The 9,385-nt window shown below is 38.5% G+C and overlaps 1 non-coding gene across 1 annotated transcript; it reads left to right on the forward strand.

The window, feature by feature from the left end:
* Positions 1–219: 219 nt before the first annotated feature.
* Positions 220–292, forward strand: Trnav-cac. The gene has a single exon. It is a non-coding gene; the product is annotated as a tRNA-Val (tRNA).
* Positions 293–9,385: the final 9,093 nt, after the last annotated feature.

Raw genomic sequence — 9,385 nt, forward strand, 5'->3', positions numbered from 1 at the left:
ATAAATGGCCCCATTAACAAAACACAGTTTTGTCATTATTGAAATTGCAGAAGGCATATTTATCAAGTGTCATTAATTTACATGATTGTTTGTCAAGTGGATGATTCATAAATTTAGGTGCATTCAAAAGGCAGACACATCTCCCAGTAGGGGTCAAGGACCAGCGGATGAAAAACTAAATTAAACTCCATCTATTCCTTCTAAGAAATTTTAGAGGTGGTTTCCGTAGTGTAGTGGTTATCACGTTCGCCTCACACGCGAAAGGTCCCCGGTTCGAAACCGGGCGGAAACAGCAGGTCAATGTTTGCCGGGCGGTGGTGGCGCACGCCTTTAATCCCAGCACTCGGGAGGCAGAGGCAGGCGGATCTCTGTGAGTTCGAGGCCAGCCTGGTCTACAAGAGCTAGTTCCAGGACAGGCTCCAAAGCCACAGAGAAACCCTGTCTCGAAAAACCAAAAATTTTAGCTCTGTGTTAACTACTGAGACTGCAGTTTTGCTCAAGGATATCGAGATTCTGCAGATATACATGCACTCACAGAAAACACAACAATCCCTTAAGTTGTTGCAAAGTGAGAAATTGTTATATTGAAAATTGTAGATATACACTCATGGTACTGTACAAATGTGGTTTTGTCTAAAGTTAATGATTTGAGTCACACTGATTAAATGGAAGGAGGAAATAAAGATGATCAGAAAAACAAATGAGATGAAATCACTAATATAAGTAAAAGTATTCAAAATCTATTTTGCTGCTTATCTTCTTGCAAAAAACATACATTCTTATTAATATATGATCTATCAGATGCTAAGTACTGCATATATATATTTAATAGGGATAGATCTACATAAAACTCATGAATTCAAATGTGATTAACTGAAGCTGTGTCAATTGTTGAAATGACGAGTTTTCCCAAAGACCTAAACTCCTTTGTAAATGTCCTTGTAAAACTAGACAAACACACATTTCCAAATCTATAGACATAGTTGGTACGCTGGCCCAATGATGAAGCGCTCTGACTTTAGAACTGGGAAATGTAACATTGCTGAAGCGAAAAGGAGTGGTGAGGCCTTTGCTAATGAAAACTTCAGCAAAAAAAAAAAAAAAAAAAAAAATGGAATGACTCAGAAAGCAAAGCCATCTGGCTTAACTAATAAATAGCTAGAAACAGGCTTGTCTGATGCCACTGTTGAGCTTTTTGTGAGCATTGGCGAATAGTTCTTGTGATGTATTAGTTTCCTAGAGTGGACGTAATTGGGGTAGTTTCAATAATTTATATATATATACACACACACACACACACACACACACACACACACACACATATATATATATATTCCTTAGATATTCCTTTCTCTCTGCAATCTATGGTGTTAAGATTACATTCTCTTAAAGCTCTGCGATAGCCATTCTTTATTTCTAGACAGTTTCTGAGGAGTTTCCAGCTCTCTCAGTTTCCCCTGACATATCACTCTGGACTTATAATTCCAGTCTTCTCCCTTCCATAGGTATTCTTTCTATGTACCTATAGAAATCAGAGGTTGGATAATGGCCTACTCTAGCCAAGTATGAGGTCATGTTGAGTTGATCAAATTTACAAAGCCTTTATTTTCAAATATAAGCACAATAGGCTGACAGTGTTGCATATTTTTGATGGAGCAAACAATTCAGGCCATATCTGACAAGGAAACCTCAGAACTTTGTCAAGGGCTTTGTTTTGTTTGTTTGTTTGGTTGGTTGGTTAGTTGGTTTTTAGAGATAGGGTTTCTCTGTGTAACAGTTTGGGATTTTTATTTGTGTCATTTATATTGCACCTATGCCCAACTCTTTCAGAGTTTTCAATTAGTTTTTCATTCATATTTAAATTAAAATCATCTCCATTACAATCTAGAGGTAAGAACAAAAAATCTAATTGCATTGTGAAGGAATGTCAAAGAGAAACTTTTATTAATAGCAATGAATTGAGAGAAAGTAGAGAAAAGTATGAAGCATTTGCTTTCTGACACACTGATTGTTTCCTATATTTCTTGGTGATATTTTACCATCATGAATCATATCTCCTGTACTATGCTTTTTCTTAGTGTTATTTATGAGCTCTCAGCAATGTGAACATTTCTCCATCACCTTATTATTCCTTTTACAATTGGATTTTACCTGCAGGCGACTTTCCAAGAGTATGCTTTTCTAAAAGTGCAAATATGTGTTTCTGCCAAACATATAAATTGAGAATCATTTATAAATTAACAATTAAATTCCTCTGTAACAGGGCAGTATAAACATAGATACAAAGGCAGGTACATATTTCATTCATGCAGTTCCAAATTCTTGGCCTGAGCAATTTTCATCAGCTCTCTTGGCATTCTGGCAATGTATCCTTCAAAGATACTAACGCTAAGTAAGGCACTTAGTTTATATACAGAATGAGAGAACAGTGTTAATTTTCATTCATGCAGAATAAAAGGTTTCGGCAGCAGGAACTCAGTGTTCCTAAGTGGAATCTTTTTATTCTTTACCATAATTATTTAGCATTTTCTAACTTTCTCTGTGTTCGACAAATCTTTGGCCTAACCACATCCTGCATTATTTTCAAAGACTTCATTGTTCTTACCTCACACAGAAGCTGGGAATTGCAAGGCAGGAGTTTCATTTCCTGCCAATCAATCTGCAAATCCTTTCCTGTCCCCTTCTCCCTCCTAGTTTCACCTCCATTTAGCAGAATTATTCATACCCCTTTAAAAATGTCTGTTATTGAAACCACAAACAGATGGTCCAAGTCGAACTTACTGCATCGTTCTTCCACTCTACTTTCAGTAAAAGATAAACATATTTCCTCGGCTGTTCCCTCACTTGATGTCTTAGTTAATTTTTTTTTAGCACTATGATACAAAAATATAGACATAATTTATAAATAGACTGACGATGCTAAGGAGATAATTCAATGGTTAACTCACTTTCCTCACAAGTATGAGGACTAGGTTTAGATCTGTAGAATTCATGGAATCTGGGCATGGTGTCATGCACCTGTAATCCCAATGCTGGGGATGTGGCTATAGATGATCTCCGGAGCTCGCTGACTGGCTGGTCTGGCCAAATAAGTTTGATGGAGACCTTCAAAATTGGTGAGAACAACAGACTGTTGCTTGACTTACACCTCCAGTCTCCACACGTGTGTACACACGTATGTGTATACATGAACAAGTATGGAACACACATATTCATACTAATGAAATACTTTTTCAAGGTTTCAGAGGCTTGGAAGTTGACTCTCAAGGCACAGACATCTGACCATAGCCTGTATGAAGGGGCGTGGTCGATCGGCAATTATGATTAACCAGACTAGCTTTAATATATAATATTCAGCTTTAATAAAGGAAAGAAAAGGGAACTTACAAAAGCCAAGGTTCCAGCGAGGAGTGCAGGGAAACAAAGAGGGTAAAAACAAACAAACACCGATCTGTTAAAGGTATTTGGAGCCCTGGAGGGGTCACACCCCTCAGAAAAAGGGATTGGTCAGCTCCCCCATCACCTGTTGTGTGAGATTCCTGCAGATGTTAAAGCGAATTTAGCTGAAGCTGAGATAAGAATTTCAACTAAGTGCATCATTTTCATCAGGAATATAGTCTCACTCTTAAAGGCAGATCCTTCATGACCTCCTAAAGGCCACAAATCTTACTGATGTTATAATGAAAGTAATTTTCATCTTGATTTTCGGGGATGACATTCAAACCATAGGATTAAATAAAGGAAAATGCAGTAATCTACTTATCAAAAGGAGTATTTTATTAGCTCTTATTGTATTACTTTGTCCTTATTCCATCGACCGGAAATTATTTCTAGTGTAATAAAGATGGTTTAACACATAAATATATATGTTCACTATACATATGGGACACACTATTTTCTCACATAACACAATCTAATTATATTTTACCCCCCAACTTCTCTCTCAGATCTTTCCCACCTCCCCTCCCTTCTGGATTCCATTCCTTCTCTGTATCTCCTCAGAAAAGGTAATGCTTCTCTGTGGTAATAATATAATAAAATAAGATAAAACAAACAAATTAGTGAAATTGGAAAAAGTAAACAGGAAAAAAGAGCCCAAGAAAAGGCACAAGAATCCCACTTGTTTGCCCATTCAGAAATATGATAAACAGTAAACCTGAAGCCATATGTACAAAAAGGACCTCTAGGGTAAAGGTAAAGAAAAAAATAACACCTATCTAAGTGTCTGACTATCTATCTATGTATCTATCTATCTATGTATTTATCTATGTATCTATCATCTATCTATTTATCATCATCATCATCATCACCTACTTATCTATCTAATAAAATAAAAATATAAATAAGATAAAAAATAAAATTTAAATATAAAAGCCCTCATACAAAATTATGAGACAAACATTCTCCAAACATACAATGAGTCATTTTTTGTTGTACTTCCACTTCAGGATATGTGGCCTACCATCAAGAGTATTTTGTTTTCCCAGTGAAACTACCATGGAGAAAACTAAATTTTCATTTGCAGGTGGATGTAACGTGCAGATTGCCACTGGGAAGGGGACATGTGTTCATTTTCCCGTCAACTGTATGCTTCAATCTTGGGCAGACCCATGCAGGTCCTATGTATGCTGCACCAGCTCTATGAGTTCATATGTGAGTTCATATCTACAACAGTAATGCTAACTTAAACGACTTTGGTGGGTTTTTTTTTGTGTGTATGTGTTTTCCATCCCCAATGGTGCTTACACTTTTTCTGCCTTCACTTTTTGTACTCCACAGCTGAGTTACCAGAGCTCTAAATGGAGGTATTTGATGGAGACATCCTATATAGCAACAAGGTTTCTTTGGTCTCTCAAATAATGTTTAGCTATAGGACTTTATGTTTGTCCCCATCTGCTGGTGGGGGACGCTCTTCTTATGATGGATGTGCAAGGCACTGATCTGCAAGTATAATGAGTATAGAAGAATTATATTAAAAGCCATGTTGTTTTTTTGTTAGCTTGTTTTTTTAAATTTTTATTGGTTTTATTAAGCTATATATTTTTCTCTGCTCCTCTCCCTTCCACTCCCCTCCCTTTCTACCCTATCCCATAATCCCCATGCTCCTAATTTACCCAGGAGATCTTGTTCTTTTCTACTTTCCATGTAGATTAGATCGATGTATGTCTCTCTTAGGGAATTCATTGCTGTCTAGGTTCTTTGGGGTTGTGATTTGTAGCTTGGTTTTCTTTGCTTTATTTCTAAAAGCCACTTATCAGTTAGTGCAGATGATATTTGTCTTTTTGTATCTAGGTTACCTCACTCAATATGATGTTTTCTAGATCCATCCACTTGCTTGGAAATTTCAATGTCAGTTTTCCCCTGCTGTGTAGTACTCCATTGTGTAAATATACCACATTTTCCTTAACCATTCTTTGTTCAAGGAGCATTTAGGTTGTTTTTAGGTTCTGGCTATGACAAATAATGCTTTTATAAATATAGTTGAGCATATGTCCTCAAGGTACAATTGAGTATCCTTTGGGTATATCCTTTGGTATTGCTGGGTCTTGAGAAAGGTTGTTTCCTAATATTCTGAGAAACCACCATACTGATTTCCAAAGGGGCTGTAAAAAATTGGACTCCCACCAGCAATGCAGGAGTATTCCCTTTCCCCCACATCCTCTCCAGTCTAAGTTTTCATCAGTGTTTTTTTGTTAGTCCAAAATTATCCCAGGGCCTGTACCTCGAGGCCTATAGGACAGAAAGTCTGGCTCAAGTTTGAGGGAACCGGTTGAGAATGAGACATAAAAACATAGGTAGATGCCCCTCCAGCCAGAGAGAAGGCTTGGCTGCCTCTCATTGGCTGGAGGTACCCCCACATCACACCATGTCACTTACCTTATATAAACTAATGCTCACAGTAATACCGAGTTTCTGCTTTGACTTGAATTCCTATTGTATCTGATTGTCCTGCGTCCTGGGGCTACAGAATGAGCGAATAACACACTCACATTTCCCTGAGGAATAAGGAAGCTAAGGAGGCCTTGACATTGGTGCCAGAAGGTAGGGCAACTGGTCCCAGGACAAAGGGGTCTTCAAGGTGAGTGGGACCCCAAGAAGGGTAATGAACTTCACAGAAAAATGACCTAGCACTTAAGGCGCTGAGATACTGTCCCAAGGTATGAAATTGTCAGACCACAAGGCAATCCAGGCATGGAAGGATACATTACCCTGGCCCACTGGATACACATCAGGGATCTTTTCTCATGGGGTACGTGGAAATGGGTGGAGATTCTGGCCAGAGAAAGGGAAAAACACTTTGATATACCCCCACTATTGGGAGTCTATCCTACTATCGCATTCCCTAAGGCATGTCTTACTCACCCTGATGCTCTGCCTCCCCCAATGGTGATTAAGGAAAAGGTCAGAGACCACGAGAGGTCTAAAGAATCTGAAAATAATCAACTGACTAGCAAGGCCGGGGAGAAGGAGATAGGCGAGGAGCAGAAAAAGGTCAAAGATCTGGAGAGCTCTGAAGAATCCAAAAGTAACCAATTAATTCAAAGAGCAGGAGAAAAAGAAATAGACAAGGGGGCAGAACAAAAATGGGCACAATTAACTGAAGAGTAGTCCCAGGGGAAGGAATAAGGCAGGCAGAGGCAAGGATAAAAAGAAAGTAGGTATTGTCTGTGATGAGGAGTGGCTGCCTCCTTATGTCCCCAGCCACCCTGGAAAAGACAAATGGAAGAGAGGAATCGGACAAATAAGGGGGCTCCATCCTTGCCAGGAGGAAATGAATATACACTGAGGCGGGGTCAGACAAAGACAAAAAAAAGTTCAGGCCTCTGATCCTCCCGCGGTTATCTGCAAACCTCCTGGGATGATAATTTTTAGGACAAATGGATGCTGGTATTACCACTGACCACCTAGCCTTTTATGATGGTAAAACTGAGCAAGGTGTCATCAGGCAGACCTCTGACACCTGGATTCACACCAAAGCTGGTATGGGTGGAGCAGTGGGCATTACCTGAACTTACGCTTAAGATGCTCAAGGAAATCACAAGGAATCTGCTTAAAAAAGGACAGATAAGGTCCGTGATGAGCCCCTGGAACATCCCTGTTTTTGTGATACATAAGCCTAATGGGACATGGGGAATGTTACAGGACCTACGAGCAATCCATGTCCATGTGGAGCTAGTAGTAGTAAACCCTTTAAGGGGCTTACCTTGGGTCACAGCAATGCCCTCCCAGTTTCACCTCCTTGTAATCAATCTGAAGTACTGCTTCTTCTCAATTCCTCTGCACGAGGAGGATTGTGAAAAGTTCACCTTTTCCATTCGTACAGTTAACTCCTCTCTAGTTGACAAGAGATACGAATTGGCTATTCTACTGCAGGGGATGGCCAATTGTCTGATCCCTTGCCAACATTATTTGGATAGTATTCTATCTCCTTATTGTGACAAAAATAATACCCTCCTATATGTTTATATGGATGATCTAATAATTGGGCATTTGGAAGAAACAAGTCTAGTTCCCTGGGGGACCACTTGATGATATCCTCCAACAACATGCCTTTAAAATAGCCCCAAACAAAATACAAAATGTACCCCCATTTCATATATTGGGATCTCAGTTAACACTCACTTAAGTCAAAGTGAATGGACCCCATTTAATCCTTTCTGAGCCTATCGCTTTATTGAGTTTACAAAAGATACTGGGAGATATGAACTGAGTAAGGCCCTGGTTGCCTGTAGAGACTGGGAGACTAGACAAGTCATATAATCTCCTAAAAGGGGGGCAACCTTATGAGACCATTTCTTTGCCCCCTGAGGGCCATTAGGCCCTCAATGAATTAGTCAACGAGCTCCATCGATACTATTGGCAATAACAGGGGCTTTTTGGAAGATTCCCTGTTAACCATTTGGCCAACAACTAAATTAGATTTAACGCAAACTTTGGAAGCTTCATTTGGTGACAAGAGATGTCCAACCAGAGCACTCTCTCTCTCTCTCTCTCTCTCTCTCTCTCTCTCTCTCTCTCTCTCTCTCTCTCTCTCTCTCTCTCTCTCTCCCATTATATTAGTTGTTTCTTTTAAAATGCTTTTATATATGCATATATTTTAAGAACTTTCTACCATATTATCTTTTCATGCTACTCCTCAAATACTCCTTAATTTTAGTGCTTCTCCCTATATTCCCTCATCTTGTTCCCCTCTTTCCTCCTCTTCTCCACTTGGATATCCCACCAGAGCACCCCATCCATCCATTAGTATTTATTGTATTTCCTTTTCCTAGGAGGCTCTATCTGACCCACACCCACACCACAAATCCTTTACTCTATATCAGACTTCTCTGGTTCTAAGGACTGTGGCTTGGTCATCATTAACTTAACAGCTAATATCCACACATAACAAATTCATACAAAGTATGTCTTTTTTCAGTCTTTGTTACCTCACTCATAAGGATTTCTTCTAGTTCCGTCATCTTACCTGAAAATTTATTTTTTGCTAGTTTATAATACTCCATTGTATAAATGTATCATGTTTTTGTCTCTGTTCTTCTGTTGAGGGATATCTAGGTTGGTTCCAGTTTCGGATTATTATGAATAGAGCAGCAATAAATATGGGTGAGCAAGTGTCTCTGAGGAAGAACAAAGCATCCTTTTGGTATGTTGCCAAGAATGCTGTAGTTGGATCTTAAGGCACATCAATTTTCATCTTCCTGAGGAACTGCCATACTGATTTCCATTGTTTCTGCTCTAATTTGCATTCCACCAGCTGTGGAGAAATATTTTCCTTGCTCCTCACCCTTACTTGCATAAATTGTTACTTGTTTTACTGATAATAGTCATTTTGACATATGAAAGATGAAATTTCAAAGTGGTTTTATTTGCATTTCCCTGATGACAAAAATATTGAATATTTAAGTGTTTCTCTGCCATTTGTGTGTGTGCTTTGTTGATTTCAATTCTATGTATAGAACTGTACTCCAATTTTTATTGTGTTAGTCTTTTCTTGATATCTAGTTTTCTGAGTCTGATATATATCCTTGATATTGACTCTCTTGTAGCTGATACAAGATTGTAGAAAATCTTTTCTAAACCGTGTTTTCTGTCACTTTTTCAGACTGTTGCTGTCCTTTTCCATGCAGAAGATTTTCAGTTTCTTAAGGTCCCTGTTATTAATTGTGGTAGTGATATCAAGGAAATAAGTCAATCCACAATGTCTATGGAGGGAAGAATTTCAGTTAACACAATGTAGAGTGCACCCTGCTTCAAACATACGGGGTAATTATGATGGATTTGTTTGACTAATACTATGAGTTGATAGGAAATAAGGTTTTCTCTTTATACTCAAGCAGAAACTGTTTTTTTTTATTTTCCTAATAAATAGTATCAGTTTAAGCAC

The sequence above is a fragment of the Arvicola amphibius genome, chromosome 7, assembly GCF_903992535.2.
Source record: "Arvicola amphibius chromosome 7, mArvAmp1.2, whole genome shotgun sequence".
NCBI classification, from domain to species: domain Eukaryota; kingdom Metazoa; phylum Chordata; class Mammalia; order Rodentia; family Cricetidae; genus Arvicola; species Arvicola amphibius.